Below are 23586 nucleotides of genomic sequence, written 5' to 3' on the forward strand. Positions count from 1 at the left end.
ACTGAAATTTTATAATCCAACTATGTAATGGCATTTTTGTACATTAGGGGAACTGTAGTCAACTATAGGATAAATATCTAATTTTTTTCTAGCACTTTCTCATCACTTTCAGTAGCTTTTTCTTTGTCTTCTTCCCATTCTTCTATTTCAATAAACGTTTAGTTGTTTTGAACCTGCTTGAGTATCAATAGCTTATGAATATATTGACAGCTGCTCTGAAAATGGATGGAACTTGTATGAAACATCAAACTGAACTGTCTAGTTGGGGAATAAAAAGTAAGATACACAAGATGTCCATATGGAAGAGAAAACCTTCAAGTCCCATGTTCAGTTGTTTTGGACCTCCATTGTTCCCCAACTAGTTCCAGCAGCCCTACCATTGGACTTGAAGGTTTTCTCTTCCATATGGACATCTTGTGTATCTTACTTTTCATTCCTCAACCAGATAGTTCAGTTTGCTCTTTCATACAAGTTCCATCCACTTTCAAAGACACATCTTGTGTTTTAGATTTGTTTTTCTACTGGAGTATGTGCAACTAGTCCCTCAAACTCAAAGGCACCTCCTCTTCTTCGGAGGTTGCCTCTTTCCCCTTCTCGACTCTTGGATCTCTGGAGGTCATTTTTCAATTATCTAAGATTGATTAAGATAATTGAATTTGATTCAAATGATTAATTGTTCCCTTTATTTATAAGCATGAATATTGACTCTTCGTTTTCTACAGCCATATCAGTGCAATGAAGGGGGGCTGAATTGGTTATTAAGTACCTGTTCGACCTGCCCATTCATCTTATCTACCTTTTAACAGTAAAAGCCAGGCCAAACATCATTCGTTTGCATATACTAACCCCCCTTTGCTTCTTTACTTTATAGCCTATATGACATGCTGAATTGCATTGCGTGACATAGGGTTGTAAGAAATTGCTATTGAATGGCGTGAATGGTGTGGATGGAATCACGTCACCAGTTGATATTGATTCACGGGAGTATTTGTTATGGAGTCACACGGGTACTAAATTTTGAATCACGTCAGTTATTAATATGGAATTGCGTTACTAATCCACTAGGAATCGCGTGAGTAGTAAATATGGATAGCGTGAACCGTTAAGATTTAGAATAGCGTGAGTATTTGATATTGACTCCCGTTAGTAGTAAATATGGATCGCGTGAACCGTTAAGATTTAGAATCGCATGAGTATTTGATATTGACTCCCGTTAGTAGTAAATATGGATCGCGTTACTAGTTAAGATTTAGAATCGCGTGAGTATTTGATATTGACTCCCATTAGTAGTAAATATCAATCACGTTACTAGTTAATATGGAAGCGCGTGAAATGACTTTTTTGTAGAATCACGTGACTAGTTGATATTGACTCACATGAGTAATATATATGGAGTGGTGTTACTAGTTATTATGGAATGGCGTGAGTATTTATTCTAAAATCGCGTGAGTAAAAAAATGGAGTCGCGTGACTAGATAGTATGGAATTACATTACTAGTTGATATGGAGTCGCGTGAGTAGTATATATGGAGTGGCGTTACAAATTTTTATTGAATAACGTGACTAGATGATATGGGATCACGTGACTAGTTGATCTTGCATCGTGTGACTCACCTATTTTGTGTCATGTTCTTCGAATAAGGGTAAGCCAATTATCATCGACAATAACAAACCATAACTCAACCCCAAGCACCATCATAACAAAATATCGAGTGAAAGAAAACAAAATACCATAAGTAAATTATGAAATACAAACTACAGTATCCATAATCTAGTTAACCCACAACTTTCAAATATGAATGTTCATCTCGTATGGTTGACTCAGCTAGAACCAATGACAATTGACTTCCTTTTTCTCTGAGGTTAATGTAGGAGAAACTAATCTGAGGACAGTCAATTCTGCCGCACTTCTGCTGCTTAAACAGTTGTATCTATTCTTTACATTAGAAGATTCTCAACATTCTGTATCCTCAATTCCAATGCTTGCATTGTAGCAGTTTGATTACTAAGTTTCTCATCAATCCTCAAAAGCATATTATACATCACATCATTGGAAACAGGAACTCTAGACGGTTGCCTAGATGGAGTATCATGGGCAGGATGAACTTGGCTACCTTCGACAGAGTTCAATGGCTCATCAAGACTCAAGTCATATCCCCTTTTCACGAGCCATCGAAATGAAAGATTGCAAGGCCTGCGACTGGTCCAATCAGCTAGATACCTATTGCTCCATATCTCTTTCTTCTTAACTAGAGTCGATATGATGTTCCCGTATGGAAGGGTCATCTCTTCCCACATGGAAACTTCTCTCATTCTCATGATCATATATTCTGCAAATATTCATGCCAAACTCGCTTCCAATTGTTTCCATCATCCACAGATCCTCAGCGCTAACATGTCTTAAATGATTGATCCTTCCTTGGAATGTGGACGCCTAAAAATTATGTACCAGCCTATTTGGTGTAGAATCCAAATGACGAGCAGAACATGACTTTGTGGTGTATGGTTCTCTTTTGCCTGTCACCTAGGCCCACATGCGAGACGGGTCATATGATGGTGGAGGTCTATATTGTCCGTGTCTATACTCCATTTTCAGGAGCTTCCCAATATCAAAAGGAGTCACTGTAAACTCTATTCCTCCCAAAAACACGTTCAAAACAAATGGGTCAAAATCTCTAGAATTTTCAAATTCATTTTCACTTCAGCATATGTTGGAGTAAAATTCCCTAACAAAAGTTAGGCTATAATCAAAATATGGAAAGGTACTTAGACCCTTAAGTTTACCCATATCGAAAAATGAAGATATGTCACCCTCAAGGTATATGTTTTCCTTTAAGCTTTCCCAATCTACCACTTTCCCGAACGATATCATGGCATTTCTATTACCCAATACCTACCACCATGTGATATGTCCCTAAACCATAAGGGAGAGCACAGATCATTACCTGGTTCAATTGAAAAACCAATTGATGCGGCAGGTAGTTAAAGATCTAGTTTCCATTTCTTCCTTGATCGTAGGCTAGAGTATTCATCATCACCCATACTTTGGTTGCCATTGTCATGGACATTGGGTCTGCTCGAAGATGCAGCCATTGCTTAAGACAGTGCAGGATGGTTCAGCTTTAGTGGTTTAACTTCTCTCCACCCTTAAACTAAGTTTGGAATGGTTGGAAGATGAAACGGCAACTATCGATAGATATTGGGAAGACTGGAATATGAAAGAAACGGTTGGAAGCTACCTTATGCCCTTTATGTTTTTTGATTACAACGGTCGACATTAAGAACAACTATTACTATTATTATACATCATTTTCTGGGCAAAAATATGAAGCAGGATGCCTAATCAATCACGCAAATATTATTAAATTAAATATTTTATGCTTTATTTAATGGTTTACAATGAAATACAAATTATTAAGGAGTACAATGAATTTGATGATACAATAAATGGGTTAAGTACTGTAATTGAAATTTGATGATCCAACTATGCAATGGCATTTTCGTAAATAATGGGAACTATAGTCAACTATAAGATAAATATCTAATTTTTTTCAGCACTTTCTCCTTACTTTCAGCAGCTTTTTCTTCTTCTTCCCATCCTTCTTCCTCAATAAACGTTTTCCATGTTGCATGGAAGCCATCCCTTGAAACATCCATAACTTTCTCAAAGTAACTTCAATTCTCATGCTTTGGTACACTTTTCAAGCCTCCATAACTAGCATAAGATCTTTCTCTTCCATATGGACATCTTGTGTATCTTACTTTTCATTCAAACTCTGTCACGCTCAAGTTGAAATAGTATTATTCAATGCAAATATCAATTGCCACTTCAAAACAATCCCTAACAACTAACGTTTGAAGGGCCACTATCTTCAAGTATGACACCTATAACGTTATCAGAGTTTGTAGTCCGCATTGGACAATGGTTTAGTGTGTGCCCGGGTTGTCTGCAAATTGCACATGCCTTGGGTCAACGTCGCCGAGCCGTTGGCTGAGCATATGATGTTTCCCCGTTTGTCGGTGGAGCTGTAAACAGAGTTCGACAATTTTGTCTATTATGACCATAGCTCTTGCATTGTGAACATCTACGTCATCCGTTGCCTTCCCCAACTAATGGAATCCTTTTCCTCCCAGGTCTTCCCACTTTACCTCTCCAACTTGGTGGCAAAACGACAATTTGTTGAATGACATCGGGGATGTCCCACTCACTAGGATGCCCAACCCGACGAATGGGAACGGCTAATCCCTCCGCCCAAGATCGAGTCTTGTAATAGTCCGAACAGAATTCAATGGTTGCACGTTTGCACTTACTGCTAAGGCAATGAAATCACAGTTGGCGAACAATGTAAAAATTCAATTCATCATGCACAATATAACAAAACATGATTGCTCATACCTTATTGCTGCCATAGCATGCATTCAGGGGAATAGATCGGACTGGAACTCACCGCATGAACACTCCTTGGTGGAGAGGTTCACCACTTTGTCCTTACTCCCGCCTATAACTTGAAACTTCACGCGATCGATTGCTTGTATGAAAAAGTGACATGCTTCATTGAACCGTCTGTTCAATAAATCGGTAGCCTAAGGGCTGAAGGGCATGGTTAAATTCAATTCCTCATGGTGCCGGTCATGGAACCAACTGTGAAACATGCCTCTGATGCACTCGATCAACACCATTATTGGCATTTTTCTTGCATGCCTCAAGCAGGAGTTAATACACTCCGCAGTGTTGGATGTCATTAGCTTGTACCGCCTTACTGGTGACCGTGCACGTGCCCATCTCTCAGGGCCTAATCTCATAAGGCTATCATAAACAGGTTTGTAAAGTTGTTTTAGCTTATTCATATGTTTGTCAAAATCAACGACCTTATAGCAGTTGGCGGCCATGGTGAAAATTGCTGCAACATCTTCGCGCTTGAACCTGTTTTTAACGTTTTTCCCTAAGTGGTAATTGCATAGACGGTGATAAGCGTCCTTGTACACTTTTTCAACTGCATTCTTAATGCCAAAATGTTGATCAGAAATGAACATTGCATTTTTAGGATAACCAATCGCACAACGTAATTGGTTAAGAAAGCACGACCAAAACTCTTCATCTTCGACGTGGCCAATGCCAAATGCAAGTGGATATATCTGCTCATTTGCATATTTGCATACCGCCACAAACAGAATACCCTTGAATCTGCCTTTCATATGTGTGGCATTGATAGCGACTACAGGCCGCATTACAGCACTGAACCCCCGAATACATGACTCGAATGCCCAAAAATAATATTTGAATCATTGTTCCCCATCAGTAGCGACACACGTGACAGTACTAGGATTTTCACGTTCCAACATATAGAAATAGGAGGGGAGGAGTTGGAATGACTCTTCTAGCGGACCTAACACAAGACTCTCCACGTACTCCTTCGCTTGCCAGGCCTTACCATATAGGCTTTGCAAACCCCACTTATGATTCAGCTCTTCCATTATTTCCTTTGGTCTCAATGGGGTTACACAATTTCCTTGCACACTGCTGGAGATAAGCTCACCAATTACCCTCGCGCTCGCAGTTTGGTACCCACATTGTAAACCATCAACAGTACACGTGTGTACCTTCTACAACGTCCAAAGTTGCTAATATTCTCTTTCAGGCAACTTCGTTGCATGCAAAGCAAACTTGCATGCCTTATTTTTACAACCAACCTCAAAACGAGCGTGACATGACCTTTTAACTCTAAACTCAAAATGCTCTTTTAGTGCCAACATGCTGAAAGCTCGTTTCAATTCAGCCTTCGATAGAAACACTTTTTCGCGATATAAATGGTCGTCCATTGATTTGGATTCCTCACACCCAATCATTTGGAAGGATATCATATCTAGGCCGGGAATAATCCATTGACGAGATACCCTTGTATTTACCCTTTCTTGATCACTGTCATCAGGTGAACAAATGTCGTTCTCAAGTGAGATGGTGTTCTCATAAATAGGGTCCGCACCCTCAACATCTTCTAATTCAACGGTTCTGCCATGGTCGTCCAGCTCAACCTCTTCTAACACAACAGTTGTGGTATGACCTGTACCGCCATCTGCATGATTGAAATTAGGAATGTCAGTCTGCTCAACCCTACTGTCCTTTGAACGGTCTTCATGTCCACAAACGTAATCATCTTCACAGTCATAACGCAACTCATCATTCCGATCTACCATGTCATCCTCTTCAACATCATCTTCAATCTAATTAGATGCATCGTCATCACTCATAACCATCACAATGTCATTTGCTAATGACAATGGACCCAATGCATTTTCAAGCGACAGTTGTGTTTGTTGCAAAGTACCAAGTATTTCGTTCGATGCACATTTCGATTATGCAAACATCATTTGCAAACACCTCATGTGTGCGTCGGGCTGCTGAAACTCATGAGGATACATCAAATGTGATTGCCATGGTTGTTTATTAGGAAATGCATGGTGTGGTATGTCAGAATAATTAACATTATGTTCTTGGTGATTACTATGTTAGATGTCGTGCTCATGTGGAATATCATTTGCATTTCCTGCCTTAACTGTCACAAACACAACAACTGCCCTCTCATCTCGCAGAATACTCGCTACATCTTCATCATCCCTAATAACTGGGCACGAAACCCCTGCGGCATGGTTGAGCGATGCATGTAGCTCGATTTCATTATTATGTAAGTTGACCAAAACAACCTTTTCAACCAGCTTCACTAGTCTTGAAAATGACAAATCACTCCCAACACCCCTCACTCGTGTCTCACCACCCTTGTAAGTGTCATCGACCCAATGACCACCGTATGTAATCATAAGCTTCACATTTGGCAAGCCGCTGAAATTTAATAGAAAATAAATGTCACGATCAGTCAATTTATCAAAAATAGCCCCTCAATGCATAGAAATCACTTATGCAATGCCTAAGTCACATTTGGCCGGCGGTAGAAATTTTACAAAAATTAAGTGTCGCAATGTCTAATACACATTAATGCAATGTCTAATAACTAGTGAACAAACGCCCTTAAACAAGGGGCGAATTGCACAAGTCACGCGCCACCGCTCTCGCAATATATAACAACAGGTCAAATAATATATAAAAAGTAGTAATGCAATCCTAAAAAACTACTAAACAAAAGCCTCAAAACAACACATGAATTGCACAAGTCACATGCCACCACTCTTGCAATACATAACAATAGGTCACGCAATATATAAAAATCAATCACGCAAGCCTAAATAACTACTGAATAAAAGCCTTTAAACAACACATGAATTGCACAAGTCACACGCCACCACTCACACTACAACAGGTAATGCAATATATAAAAATCAGTCACGTAAGCCTAAAAAACTACTAAACAAAAACCTCAAAATAACACATGAATTACACAAGTCATGCACCACCACTCTCGCTACAACAGGTAACGCAATATATAAAAACCAATCACGCAAGCCTAAAAAACTACTGAACAAAAGCCTCAAAACAACACATGAATTGCACAAGTCACGCGCCACCACTCACGCTACAACAGGTAACGCAATATATAAAAACCAGTCATGCAAGCCTAAAAAACTACTGAATAAAAGCCTCAAAACAACACATGAATTGCACAAGTCACGTGCCACCGCTCTTGCTATAACAAGTAATGCAATATATAAAAACCAGTCATGCATTGCCTAAAAAACTACTGAACAAAAGTCTCAAAATAACACATGAATTGCACAAGTCACGTGCCACCACTTTCGCTACAACAGGTAACGTAATATATAAAAACTAGCCATGCACTACCTAAAAAACTACTGAACAAAAACCTCAAAACAACACATGAATTGCACAAGTCAGTCATGCACCGCCAAGCTCGCAACACCTAAGAATAAGTCACTCAATGAATAATAAGCCTCTAAACAAGAGGTGAATTGCACAAGTCATGCACCACCAGTCTCGCAATACCTAATAATAAGTCAATCGATGCCTAATATCCACTCACGTTATTCCAACTTAAATAGTCACGTGCTAGCCAAATGTCATGCAATACATAACAACACGTCACCATAGGTACTCTATTCCATATACATACAAGCCACTCACACAATGTCTCAACAGAAGATATGCATTGCACAATTCACGCACCGCGTATAACCCACTCTCCCAATATCTAATAATAGGTCACCCAATGCCTAACATCCACTCACGAAATTATTCAGTATAATATAACTTAAACGAAGAAACTAACTCAACAAAATATGTGCTCAATGAAAATAAAAATTGCTATAAATTTTATTCAAATTTTATTAAAAATACCCCCCCCCCCGAAAATACAAAGAGATGATACAAAAAACATGAACCGTAGTTCATTTCTTCATAAGTTCATCTACTTTGAACTCTATCTCGGCGAGAATCTTTTCGTTGCTCAGGACGGCAACCTCCAAGTCAAAAGTCCTTTGCATCAGGTTGTCAATGAGGACTTGCATCTCCTGCTGGAATATGTGCAACTGGTCCCTCTCACTTAAAAATATGTGCAACTGGTCCCTCAAACTCAAAGGCACCTCCTCCTCTTCGGAGGCTGCCTCTTTCCCCTTCTCGACTCTTGGATCTCTGAAGGTCATTTTTCAATTATCTGAGATTGATTAAGATAATTGAATTTAATTCAAATGGTTAATGGTTCCCTTTATTTATAGGCATGAAAGTTGACTCTTCGCTTTCTACAGCCATGTCAGTGCAATGAAAGGGGGCTAAATTGGTTATTAAGTACCTGTTCGGCCTGCCCTTTCATCTTATCTACCTCTTAAAAGCAAAAGTCAAGCTAAACATCATTTTTCAAGAAATTCCTAATAAAAAGCAAGTTAAAGGTTTTCTCTCTTTTTCACTAATCAAAAAAGATTTTAATGTTACCTCTTTTCTCTTTTTCAAGAAATTCATTATCGTTTCCTCTTTTCTCTTTTTTTTTTTAATTTAGGCATCATGGTAGACCCACCAAAATCTAATACTATTGCTAATATACAAGTCTGAAATTATATATAAACTTCAAGAATTACATTAGAGCTTATTAGGTTATTGAAGATAATCAGTAGAGAATCACCTTCAGCATTAGGTAGCTAAAGTCATGCAATGCCTACAAATAGGTCACGTAATGCTCAACAAATATTCAGTCACGTAACGCCTGTCATGCAACGCTAACAAATATTCAGTCACGTAATGCCTTTAAAGAACTCATGCAATGCTCAACAAATATTCAGTCAGGTAATATTCAGTCACGTATTACCTGTCACGCAACACTCAACATATATTCAGTCACGTAATGCCTATAAAGAACTCACGCAATGCTCAACAAATATTCAGGCACCTAATGCCAAATAAACTGGTAACGATTCCTAATATCTAGTCACACACCCTAATATCCAGTGACTCAATGCCTAACAAATATTCACGCATCGCCTATAACCTGATTGATTTCGCTACCCCCACCGAGATTTAAGTTTCCAAACTCATATAATTTACCCATCAACTTTTTCCTTCTATGAATAACCCTAAATAAACGCAAGAACCCATAACAAATACCTTGATGTCATCTATGCACTTTGAGATCTTAAGAAAGTTAGCTGCTGATATAGACCTTGATGGCATTGGAGAGCTAGACGGAGGGATAGCTAAATCTAAATTGAGATTTAATTTTAAAATTTTAAGCTAAATGGCGGGAGACCAGAAAGAAAGAAACTGAGACGCGCCTTCATTTGGATTAATTGGATTAAAGGGTATTCTTGTCAAGTCGTACCAAAAATTGGCTAAATATAGTTAAAATTATAAAGACGGTCATTTTTGAAGTCACCTTACTATGAAGGTCATTTCCACAATTTCCTCATTTCAATATGTTCAAAATTTCATTATATTAGTTAAGTAATTATAAATATGAGTTTCATTAATGTGTTTTAATTACGTTATAGTACTTTTGTGAAGAATAAAGTAACTCCAACAATCATGAGAATAATTAAGAGTCATTTCAATGGTGTCTGGCCTACTTGGAAGGTTGTTCTAGTGGATGTGAAGGAAAGGATGTGGAAGAAATTCGAAGTGCCTTATTATATTTTCACTAATATCAATATTAGTTGTTATTGAAAATATATACTTGTTCCCATTTTAATACTAATAAATTACTATTTTTTTGTATAAGAGCCTCTTACATCGGTCCCTCCATATGCTTCAATAGTCCAAAAAATATGGAACAAAATATGTTAGGACTGAATGAAGGATCTGTTAGGGGACAAGTGCTTGAAAGTGTAAAAAAAGACCCATGCCTAAAACATTGTAGAGAATAAAAGGATGTCCTGACCATGGATCATTACAGAAGTTTGAATGCAGCTAATCAATGACCTCTAAGGCATCAAAGAGTGGCAGAGCCAATCCCAAAAGTCCAAGCAAAACCACTTGATAGAGAAGGAAGGCAGCATATCTAAACACATAGATGTTTCCTTATCTTTTCTTATACATGCAAAGAGAATGGTGCATGTTCTTAACTTGTCATTTTTTTAGTTCGGTTGTTCTATTGTTTTTTGTGGACAACACTCTCCAAGCTATTCATTCGCACCCACAAGCCAATAAAGGCTAGCGAAGAGTTTATTTAACAAGAAGTCCAAGACCATTAGTGTAAATAAAAACAATGATCCATTTATATCATTATATAATTGTATATGTTTTCATTATATGCCATTTAACAATTTAATTACTAATTCATTTCAAATTTTTTGTAGGAAATATGTGTTTTTGCATTATCGCAGAAGTATAGTCAAGAGTCATCATCCCATCTAGAGTTTGATCCACAAGCGTGGACAGAGGCTATTAGAGGGCTGTAGACCAATCAAACACATGTCTACATGTTTGGCAACAAGGTGCTAGCTACATCAATGCTTGGTGGAGCTCAAATGTCAAAGACCACTTATGGTTCGACCTCTTCTAATAATGTTGCGACTGCTCCTTAGTTAGATCTTAAGGAACTACATGCATTGAAGGTAAAAGTCGACTCCATTAGTGATGAGATGTTAAATATGAAGTCGAGCATCGCATAGATTTAGTAGTTTATGATGTCAGCACAACACTTTGAGTCTTCAACACAATAGCTAAACTCATCTAATAATAAGGATGCGCGATTAAGGGACGATGACAATACTTAGATTTATATGATTTAGGCATATTGTGGATTGTGGGGTTATGGGGTTTTTGTTTTTTCATTGTAGATTGAATAATGCAATTTGTATTTTTTTTTTTTTTCATTAAAAATAAATATTTTTTTCATATTATTATTTATTTTAATTTTTATTTTTCATTTGAAATCTAAACATAGAAGCAAATCTGATTTTTTTGTCGATATTTTTATATTTATTTTTAATTATTTTTACCAAAAATACCGACAAATCCATTTGTCTACCAACAAAGTCAAAAAAAAAAAAAAAACTAGCAATCTTATTATCGAAGAATTCATTATTTTACTGATCAAATTATTGGGAACGCAGTTGTCGGTAATTTTCAATGGAAAGGAATGATAATGACGGATGGGTCATTATCAACAAGGGTATTTTAGACTAAATGTCGATAGAATTTTTTGTTGGTATTAACAATTACTGACTGAATTTTTACCTTTACCAACTAAAATTTTAGTCGATCCAAGTTTCTTTATTTGTAATGTTTGCATGAGCAAGAAAAGGAACGAAACCACCTGTGTGTCTGGTTATACTTCTTTCATTTTCTGTCAAGCGGTTCAACAATCTCTATTGAGATCGATTTTGCCATTTATCGATACGCCACTAGAGTAAATAAAGTATAATAAATTGATATTTGTATTAAAAATAATAATTTTCATGAACACACTAAGTTCTCAAATTTTTTCCACATAACTTCATTAGCATAATTCAAAACTTTCCTCCAAGTGAACCAAGGGGCAACTTCTCTTGATAACAAAGAGGGGTCATAGCCCCACCATATACTTTAGTTTTACATGGAATTATTTTTTTAAAAATTTTCTTAACTTGGCTTATCTCCAAAATATTGTGAAACTTATACTTACTAGCTAAGGCCAGCATATAAATTCTAACCGATATGCTAAGCCTATCAAATTTTAAAAAATAAGAACAAGTCTACTAACTTAAAGCCACTAAGTCTTAATATAAATCTAAGTCTATCATAACATGTTATATCTCAACAGTCCAGCCTAATAGCTCAATATGCTAATTAGCATTCAAGAAGCAAATAGAAAATAAGATGAGAGCTTACTCTAGAAGCTACCTATTTCATGCAGAATACACAAAGTAAATAAGTATTTCATTTGAGTTTGAAAAATTGATTTTTCTTCCACTCTTATGCATAGAAAGTGAGATAGAGACTCCTTCCATAATTTTGTTTGACTATCAAGAAAACAAGAAGTAGATTGTCAAACTCCATTCCATTTTCTATGTGAGTTGTGCTTGTGTGCATCATTTGTAAGAGGTAAGCTTCTAAAGTCACTGACTAGTGATTATAGTATTTTCCTTTTGTGAAACAATAATATTGTGAAAAATATTTAATTATGTAAGATTGTCAATACTTATTTTTGTAAAATGAACATACATATGTTGTGTGTTACTAATTATTCATAAGGATACATTATCTGATCTGGCGTAATGTAATCATGCAAGAAAAGTTTTGATAATGCTTGCAAATTACGATCGCATCAGTGTATTTAGAATCTGCTTCATATTGTTGAGATTTTTCTTTTATATATAAATATAATATATGTATATATGACACTGTGAATCCGTCATTATTGTTAATGTTTATTTTTTTGTATAATCAATATCTTGTGAATTTTATTTAATTTTTTAAATGAATAAAAATTATACCATGTATAAAGTTTTCGTTGACCATTAAGTGTTTTTTTTTTTATTTGACTCTTCTTTAAAAATACTCTAGCTCCGGGTGAGGGTGAACCACTTGTTGCGGTAGCGAAAATTTTCCAAAGCATATTCCTTTTACATCATTCGAAACTTTTCAACCCTACATGTCATATATAGCATATTCCTCTGAGCCAAACGTCAAGATCAAAACGGAAACTATATCAAGATTGTGAGCAGCACATACCGAATCTAATTAGCTGAGACACGATAAGATACTGGCAGTCTAGGCTTGACCCCCGAAATGTCATGCAATCATTGTAATCGTGAGCACGCGCCTGGTTATCATGAATCGTCGCCCCTAACTTAAAAAACAAAGAGAAAATATCATTGATATTGTGCCATATACAGGTGGGTGAATGAAAATGGGACAACGAATTTGGCATCTACTTCTGTTTCCAAATATCTAATGCGTGCTTCCGACGTATGACAGCGGCATTCCGCCCATATCTAATAGTTACATGTCCATCTTTGTAAGTTGAGAGATCCACATGGTTACAAATTACTGATACAATTTCTTGAAACGTGCGAAAATCACAATCCAGTAGCTACAAGTCCAAATTATAAAATTACGTGTGCCCCAATTAAACAGATAAGGCGAGGTTTTGTCCAGTAGTTGACAGATGTCAAATTAAAATATATTAAAAAATTATGACCTGACATTTAAGTTTTATGTACACATAATTTCCTTTCAATAACTGACGATTTGATAGATTGGTGAAAGGTAGCCGTTCGCTTCCATTATTGGACAAGATGAGTCCAACAAGGATATTAAGACAATTTCTTGTCCGGTTGGTTGGCTTTGTTCCGATTATGGCAGAAAAACTTTTAAGCTGTAGTTGACGTTCTGCTATCCCTTAGAACATGAAAGTGTTCCTGGTAAGTGCTTCAAGCTAGAAACCTCAAACCTCTCCATGAACCTCTGGTTAGACACTCTTGCTTTGGCAGTGGCAAACCGCTGGTACTCGTAAAAAATGGAAGACAAGCACAATCTCTGCACTTTTCTTAGCAGTGGGTGGTTGTTTACATTATCTTGGACTACTTTCAATGCTTTCCGAAGCGTTTTTTCATCCGGATTGTTTTTTAAGTCAACATTTAATTAAAAATTTAATACTGTTACCCTCATAGGAAAAATAATAAACCACAAAATTTTATTTGAACAAAAAAAATTTCAGAATGCTATATGAAAAAACATCATACTGCTTTATGTGAAGTAATTACAGTAATTGTTCTGTGAAATAACCATACATTCTATAGAATATTCCTTTGAGACAAGGACCAAGATCAAAACGGAAACTACGTCAAGATGGTGAGTAGCACATCTCGAATCTGATTGGCTGAGACATGAAGATATTGGCATTTCTAGTGTTGACCCCCGAAATATCTTGCGATCGACGCCCGCCTGGTTGTCATGCAGCGTCGGCCCTAACTAAAATACAAAAAAAGACCATTGAAGTTGTGCCATGTACAGGTGGGTGAATGAAAATGGGACACCCAATTTGGCATCTATTTGTGTTTCCAAATTTCTAATGCATGCTTAGGACGTCTGACAGCAGCATTCAGCCCATAACCTAAAAGTTATGTCTACATCTTTGCACGTCGAGGTATCTACATGCTATTACTGATACAATTTCTTGAAACGTGGGAAGAGCACTATCCAGAAGCTACAAGACCAAGTTATGAAATCAAGTGTGCCCCAATTAAACAGATAAGATGAGTTTTTGTCCAGTAGTGGAAACATGTCAAATTAAAATATAATAAAAAAATTATGACCTGACATTTAAGATATGTACACAAATTTCCAAATTCCTTTCCATAATCGACAATTTGATCAAAGTTTGTTGTCCTGTCCACTTCCGTTATTAGATGAGATGAGCCCAACAAAGACATGGAGACAATTTCTTTAAATGTGGGCACATGATAACTTCAGTGCTCCATTAATGCAGGAAGTAGCTAGATATTGTATTTTAGAAATCGGCAGTCTTTGCTCATGCAAAAAGAACAGTGCCACATTGAAATTTTGAAGAGTTACTGGAAGCGTACATATAAGCACTCTTGCACGTACAGGCTCCAATTGAGCCCGAAGTCAAGGTTCCACATAAGCATGTTACTCAGATGAAACAAGAACATATTCACTTATGCCTCAAGTTTTTTGAGCAAATAATACAAAGCATGTCTTTATGGTCCTAGGAAAATTCAAAGATTCAAATTATGCAGAACTTTTGACGATTAATTAGAATACATTCCAGTTTTTTACATTATCAACTCGGGTTGGCTCAAAAAGGTTGATTATTGAATCTGATTTCAAAGTGCAGCGCAAGTCATGGAACAATTGATATATTTTTATTGAAATTGACATCCTATGACATTGTGTTTGCACATATTTTTCATGAAATCAATATCTTTATAGATTATCTTCCAAAATTTGAAGTGGATAGAGCTGGAATATTTTTTGCATGATTGTAAATCTGATGAATTTACATGACCATTTTTTCTACTCCTTATTTGGTGTGTTCGATCCATGAATTTCAGTTTGCCTATGTTCGATCAATCCAGTAAGGTTTATGACTTTGTATCGTTGATCCATTCTTAAATAAAAGACCTTATTTGATAGAGAAAAAAACATGTATATTTTTCAATGGTCATCTGTATTCATTCAAGATATATTCTTATTGCCTATTTTCTTTGTATAACAGATGATTGAACAGAGTAATTAATCTAATTTAGTTTTGCTTGATTAAACGAGTGGCAAATGTAAAATTAATGTTGAAGTTTACGGTAATTGATTAGACCAAAGACTGAAAGACGTGTCGATAAAGCTGATCAGATGGGTCAAAACTATGATTAGAGCTTTATTATATTTTTATTAGTTTTAATGTTTAAATTGAGGTAAACTTTTTTATACTTTTTTAATTAAGGATCAATTGTAACAATTAATGGGCACTTTTGTTTGATTTCGGTGTAAATTTTGCTACTAAAACCCGCCAGAACCTTGACTTTATTATAATGAATGACCCGTAACTTGTTTGGTTTGGGTGAAGTAGCCACCACATAGGCTTACCTAGAATAAAATGGTTATTTCACAATTTGGTTCCTTGTTTAATTGTGGACTTCAAAAAATAATTAACATTAATAAAACTTAACTCTCATCCCAAATACATACACACACTCACAAAATAATCCCAAACAGAAACAAACATGAGCTCTCTTTCGGTCTCAACAATTACTTGCTTAATATTAAACGGCTGCTAAGGTGTTTTCAGGTCATGTCTAGATTGAAAATTAATTTCCACAAAAGCTTCTTATATGGTGTGAGAGTTAACCAAAGAAACATCAATGAATGAGCTGAGATGGTTAAACGCCAAGTAGGCTGCATCCCTACCACTTATCTTGGCCTCCCACTAAGGGCTAGGTAACACTCAACCAGCATGTAACACCTGGTAATTCAAAATTTGAGAGCAATTTAGCCATATGGAAGGCAAAGACTTCCTCTATCGTTCCTCAAGTCCGTCCTCAATAGTCTCCTTGCCTTTCGATATGTCGCTCTTCCAAATGTCAATCAAAGTCCAAAATGAGATTAATAAAATTCAAAAAAGAGTTTTATGGATCTTGTTCTCAAATTTTATCATGTTGATTGGGCTTCAGTTTGTAATTACTATGAATGTGACGAACTCAATCTTGCACTATAAAAAAATAGGGCATTATCAACAAAAAATTTCATAGGTAATAATTAAGATACAGTCAATGTGTTACACTACTGATGGAAAAACTTACAGATATTTTCGTCGGTATTCAGTCGAAAATATTGTGTTTGGTAATGGAAAATCCATCACTGATTAAATATTCCATTGGTAAGTTATCGACCGAATATTCTGTTGGTAATTCCGTCAGTAAAGGCTCAAATCCGTCAACTGATTTCTCATCGGTAATGACAAAATTTCATTAGTAATTTCTATTGGTAATAGTACCAACGGATCTTAATTCGTCAGTAATTATCAACATCATTATTCCATCAATAATTATGTCGGCATATACTGATGAATAGCCAACAGAGTTAGCTTTGAAGTTCACCAGCAATATCCGTCAGCAATGGCTTTAAATCAGTCGGTAGTCCATCGGTATTGTGAATGAACTCCATTGGTAAAGGATGAATTCTGTTGATAATTCCATTGGTAACTAATGAATTTTGTCAAATGATTCTGTCGGTAATAACTATAGAACTGATTTTTTTAGATCATGTTTGAACATGAGGTTGAATCCCAACATCCATAAATACTCCTTTCTTAATCTCATTAAGAAAATTAAGAGGTAACTTTGATATGGCTTAGCAATAACTTTGAACCAATAAAAAAATCAAATTTAAATCTTTTTGGACTTGAATCATAATTTCTAACAATTTCTTACTTTAATTTATAATTTTTACCTTTCAAGTATCATAAATATTAGAGAAAAAACTTATCTAAACTAAACTATTTTTCTTTATTCTATACTTACATAATAATATTCCATTCTATTTTTCTTTACTCTATTCTTACATAATAATTATTAAATTTGTTTTACGTAAAATAATCATACATGTCATAGCACATTCCTTTGAGCCAAAACGGAAACTATATCAAGATGGTCAGTAGCACATATCGAATCCAATTGGCTGAGACATGATAAGATATTGGCATTTTTGGGCTTGACCCCCGAAATGTCATGCAATAATTGATCTCTTGAGCACGCGCCTAACTAAAAAAACAAAGAAAAAAGATCATTGGCATTGTGCCATATACAGGGGGGTGAATGAAAATGCGACAATGAATTTGGCATCTACTTCTGTTTCCAAATTTCTGCTGCATGCTTCCGACGTATGACAGCAGCATTCGGCCCATATCTAATAGTTACATCTGCATCTTTGTACGTTGAGAGATCCACAGGCTTACAAATCACGGATACAATTTCTTGAAACGCAGGAAAATCACAATCCAATAGCTACAAGACAATGTTACAAATCACGTGTGCCCCAATTAAACAGATAAGTAGAGTCTTTGTCCAGTGGTGGAAAAATGTCAAATTAAAATATAGTAAAAAATTGACCTGACATTTAAGTTTCGTACACATAATTCCAAATTCCTTTCCATAATTGACAATTTCGTCAAAGTTTAGCTGTCCACTTCCATTATTAGATGAGATGACCCCAACAAAGACATGGGCACATGAAAGCTTCACTTCTCAATTAATGCAGGCAAGCTAAAATCCCAAGTTTTAATACATGTCTGGTGGAAACTGCTACAAGCTGCTGGGTGTTGCCGGGCCAATTTTCTTCCTTGCAATTATACATGGTGACGTCGTGGGCCTTGTGGCAGTGTCGAGGTTCGATCGAGAGCTTCTTCACCACTAATATTTTCTCTATACTCAAATCGCAAAGTCTCTACTTTTCCCCGTCTAATTAAGATGCTTGCTTTTCATAACGTGTTAACAAATTGTCCATAGCTTTTTAACTTGTTTATGCGTGCACATATTTTTAACTCAAATAATAAGACTTATTGTTGGCCCATTGTTCAAAAGTTTTTTATTTCCTACATGATAACTACAGGTTCTTGGTGAGCCTGAACTAAAGCAACAGTTAATTCATGTTTCTACTCATTCTACACAGTGCCACAAAGAAATTCTAGCTTTTGTAATTTTGAGAAAGGACTGTTAGGTTTTCTTGTCAAATTAAAGTATAGAAGTATATTTTTTTTTTTGTTTTGTATTTTATCAAAATCGTGTTAATCTAATTTAGTCTTAATAGAGAGACAATATTTATAGTTCATAATATGATATAATAAAATGGGTTATGACTCCAATATTATATATAGGTTTCAAAGTGCAGACTTTTATAAGAAACCCTAAATCCTATAACGAGTGGGATTAAAAATTCACTATACAAAGTTAACACTAAATCCCCTCTACTATCTACAACAACATTAAGATTCTCATCTATTGAATAGTTAATGAAAAAGGAGGAGGAAGATCCTAACGCACTGAACCACAACAATTAATTTGGTTAGTATTGTTTTCACTGTAAATAATGTATCAAGAATTAGGTATGCTTTTGTGGTCTAAATTCCTACTATGGTAGATCCTAGATTAGTATAAATTAATTATACATAAAGTTTATCAATTTGTATCAAAACCTCCATGGTTGGGATTTACAAACCTAAAAAATTATATATAGATTACATATCATGATTCTATCTTAAGGTCTTGTGTAATTTTGAATTTGTGTGATTACACCATTAAAATTCATAATTCTCTTAAAATAGTACAATTAAATCCTGTGAATGTTTAATAAATGATATATTATTAATTATGGTTGTTTGATCGTATTACATCTATGGAATTGAATGAAATTGTATTTGAGAAATTGTGGTATTAAAAGACCGAGACTTTCGATAATTTTAAACCAACAACTTGATTGTATGTAATTTTGTTAAATTACCTTAGGGTTATTCTTTCTTGATGAGTTAAATTTTTTATTGAGGTCACAAAGCTTAAACCTGTTTCGATTTCATCAAATTAGGTGCTATCATGGATATTCGAGCTTGACTAGAATTTGTCTAAAATTTGCCCCAATTGATGCATTTTAATTTCAATTAACATAGGTTTTCATTCCTTTTAATATAAGGGTTAAATCAGTATAAAGATTATAACTTGATTTGGCTTGTAAAGTGAGAAATCAATGCTTAAAATTTCAGGTACAAAATTAAAACCTAGTTAACGAATCTGTTAAAACCTCGATATTTTAGCATTTTAGTTCAAATTTATCTTTCTAAATCAGTTGTTTTATGTTATAGAGATAAGACACAAGTTTTGATTTATAAAATACATAGTTTAAAGGATCAAATTTTGAGAAAACCAAAACTAATCAAGAATGCGTATGAAACCCAAAATCATTAGGCAACTAATCTTAATTTATGTTGCTTTATAGGATTTTGATGAATGGGTTTCATTTTTTTTTTTTAAAGTTATTATTCAAGATATTTGGGTGAGATATTTTTGGAATGCATCAGATGGAAAAATTGTAGTCTCAAGACCAATATATTTTTAGAATTGGGCTCATAAAGTTTTTAGTTGTCTTAGTTGGTGAGTCGTTTTCAAGAAATTTACTTTTTAAAAAAACTTAAATTTAAATAATGTAGTCCAAATGGGAGATTTTTAGGTTTTCTTATAAAATCAAAGTATAGACTTATATTATTTATTTTTTTATTTTATCAGAATCAGGTTAAGTTAATTTGGCTTTGATAGAAAGATGATATTATAGTCCAAAATATAATCTAATAAAGTGGGTTAGAGTCCAATAGTATATGTGAGCTTAAAAAGTGTAACTATATATAAGAAACTCTAAATCCTGTGATAGATTAGATTAAGGATTTCACTATATAAAGATAAGGTTGGGTCTTGTATCTTATCTACAACAACATTAACAGCATGTTTGGTACAGGGAATAGCTAAGCTATTGCCTGTCTATTCCCATGTTTTCTCTTTACCCCCGTTTGGTAAGTAATGCCGTAAGAAATAGCTATTATTTAGTATTAGCTATTCCTTAAAATGGGGTAAAACTAAGGCTTAACTAAACCCAAACTCTCCCTTGGTATTTGTTATTCCATGGCTAGGGGAATACCTTTAATATTTGATGAAACTAAAATACCCTTTATAACTTAGAAATATTACAACCCTAGATATATAAATATTTCGTCTTCTTCTCATTTTCACTTCTTTTTTCTCTCTCTTCTAACGTTCTTGCCTCTCTCATTCTCTCTCTAACTTGCACTCATCACTGTAGATGACGATAGCAATGACGGAAGGCTACGACGGCGGCGATAGCGATTTCACGACTAAATATGGTTAGAAAGTGTTAATCTAGTACTTTTCAATAAGATTCAATCGAAGAGTTGCCGGATCTGAGATCCACAACTTGATTTGGCCATGGGAAGCACCGAATCTGATGCTTCCTAACCAAATCCCCATGGTCGGATCTAGCACTCTACGGTCAAATCTAGCCACAGGAAGTGCCTATCTAGTGCCCTAGTGGCCAGATCCAACCACACAGTATGCCAGATCGACGTTTCATTATACCGATCACATTTCCGGTGGCCAACCCATGGAGAAAAAGAAAAGAAAAAGGAAAGAAATAGAATAAAAAAAATAAATTATTTATAAATTTTAAAAAATAATATTTTAAAGTATTAATATTTTGTATATAATTTAAATATTATTAATATTAATATGATTAAAATATTAAAATATTAATGTTTTATTTATTAAATTTTTAATGAGTCTAAATAAAAAATAAAAATACAACTAAAGAAAAAATAAAAAATTATACTAATATTTTAATTATAAATTATAAAATTATAAAATTTTAATTAAAATAAAAATTAAATAATTAAAAAAAAATTTGCTTATTTGTCTTTTGGTATAAATTTTATTAAATTATGTAAAGAGTATTTTGTTGTTTCAAAAAAAGATATTATTATAATTAAAAGTTTTAGTTTGTAATTATATATTATAAAAATTAATATTTTAATTTGGAAATTAATTAAAATTATTAATATTTTAATCATAATAATATTAAATTATAAATAAAATATTAATAATTAAATTATACAAAAATATTAATATTATAATTAAATTATTAATTTTTAATTTTTAAAAAATAAAATAAAAATAAATAATCATATATATATATATAACAAAGGATATTTTTATCTTTTTACTTTTTATTCTTTTCTTATTCCAAAATTATTGTTATCAATCAAATATTTCAATAAGTTATAATAATTATTTCTGTCTTATTCCATTCGTCGTATCAAATTACGTAATAATTATTGTATTCTATTCTCACGTCATTCTATTTTCACGTAATAATTATTTTATTTCATTTTTATCTATTCTGAAAACCAAACGTACCCTAAGATTTTGACCAATTTAAAAGTTAATAGAAAAAGAAGAGGAAGATCCTAGTATACTAAATCCTAATATTTATTATAATTAGTATTGTTTTCATTGTCAAATTATGTATCAATAATTAAATATGTTTTTGTATTCTAAATTATATTAATATAAATCAATTATATATAAAGTTTATCAAGTACTTCATCTTCACATGTTTTTTGGAGAACTAGATTTCAATATGCTTGGACGAACGTCAGTTTCCAGATTTTGGCAGATGGTACGTATGAGTAGATTTGTGGGCCGCGAGTTGCTTTGTGACTCACGTGAATTGCTATGTCTACTTTGGTGTCTTGCGGAGTTTGACCAAAAGTGGAACGGACTGCAAAAACAGGAAGAGCCTACAATGGCATAAATCCCATGTAAACCCGAAAAATACATCAGAAATCATACCGAAAGACATCTGACAAGAGAACCATCATGACAAAAACCAAACCCCTTAATTTCGACAAAATCAGATTCTACTAAAGGAATAATGAGGCCGTTTTGCTTGTGCAAAGAATGACGAAGAAAAGCTTCCAAAGATTACAAACACTGCATATGTATTGAATCTCAAAAGATTAATATCAAACTATTCTATTGATTGAAATAGTTAAACTTTCAAATGAATTATTATTTAATCATTGGAAGCTAGGGGCCGGTATTTCATGATCACGTTTTCCTTGCTTTGAGCCTCGTGAATCTGTTGCACAAGATCTTGTTCCTTATCTACCTCACAAGTCATTCCTAATCTTCTAAACAACCTTTCTGTTGTCAGTTGACAAGTTTTCGTTCATTCTTCAAGAAGTTCATGCCGAGGAAAATTCGACAGGTGATGGCCAAGCATTAATTGGTAGATGACGTTCTGATAACAATTGATAAGCTTATAGAATATTTATATATTAATACTTCGAGTTTGTAAATTTCATTGCTGAATTGGACATTGTTTTCTTCAACATTAAATCCTCCAGCTGTCCACCCTTAAGTAGCTAATTTTCTTTCAATTATTGAAAGATATTATACAATTAATTAATAACTCTATAGCAGATGCTATTAGATCAATCTCTTTAAAAAGTTTGTCGTACATTAAACATCAACAGAAAAGAAAAAATCATATCCGACGGCGAAGCTTGATCCACTTGCACGAAGGACATGCATATGTGGTTGTCACTTGTTCCGGTTACATTAATTCTAGTGGTGTCCAAATCATATGTACCAAAAAATTCTTAAAAATTTTGACAATTATATGCCCAAAATCATATGTACCAAAAGAAATTAAATACATTGGCCCCAAAATAAATTGATTGTTGCACAGCTGATTGGGACTCGATACAATGATAGGAGATTGCCCAAGATTGCCGATGGTTGAGCTGTGTTCTCTCGCTATCTCCTTATCGTTTTAAACAGGGAAAAAAATTTTAAATTATGTTGGGAATTTGATACGTAAAAAGAAGGGAAAACAAAAAGGAGGGACAAAATGTTTTGCTACTGTCTCATCTTCAGCAGTCCTCGTCTGTCCCTTGAGTTTTGCATGTGAACGTCTGCGTTAGTATTCTTTTCTTTCCTCATCCAAAGAAGGAATGAATTCATAAACTCAGCTCATTATCAATCGTTTGCTATTGAATCATCTGTTACTGAAGCATAAATACATTGCAAGTAAAGAAAATATTGATATTACTAATGATGTAGGTCAATTGATCGAAT

The sequence above is a fragment of the Theobroma cacao genome, chromosome 9 (assembly GCF_053813885.1).
Source record: "Theobroma cacao isolate CCN51 chromosome 9, ASM5381388v1, whole genome shotgun sequence".
Lineage (NCBI taxonomy): Eukaryota > Viridiplantae > Streptophyta > Magnoliopsida > Malvales > Malvaceae > Theobroma > Theobroma cacao.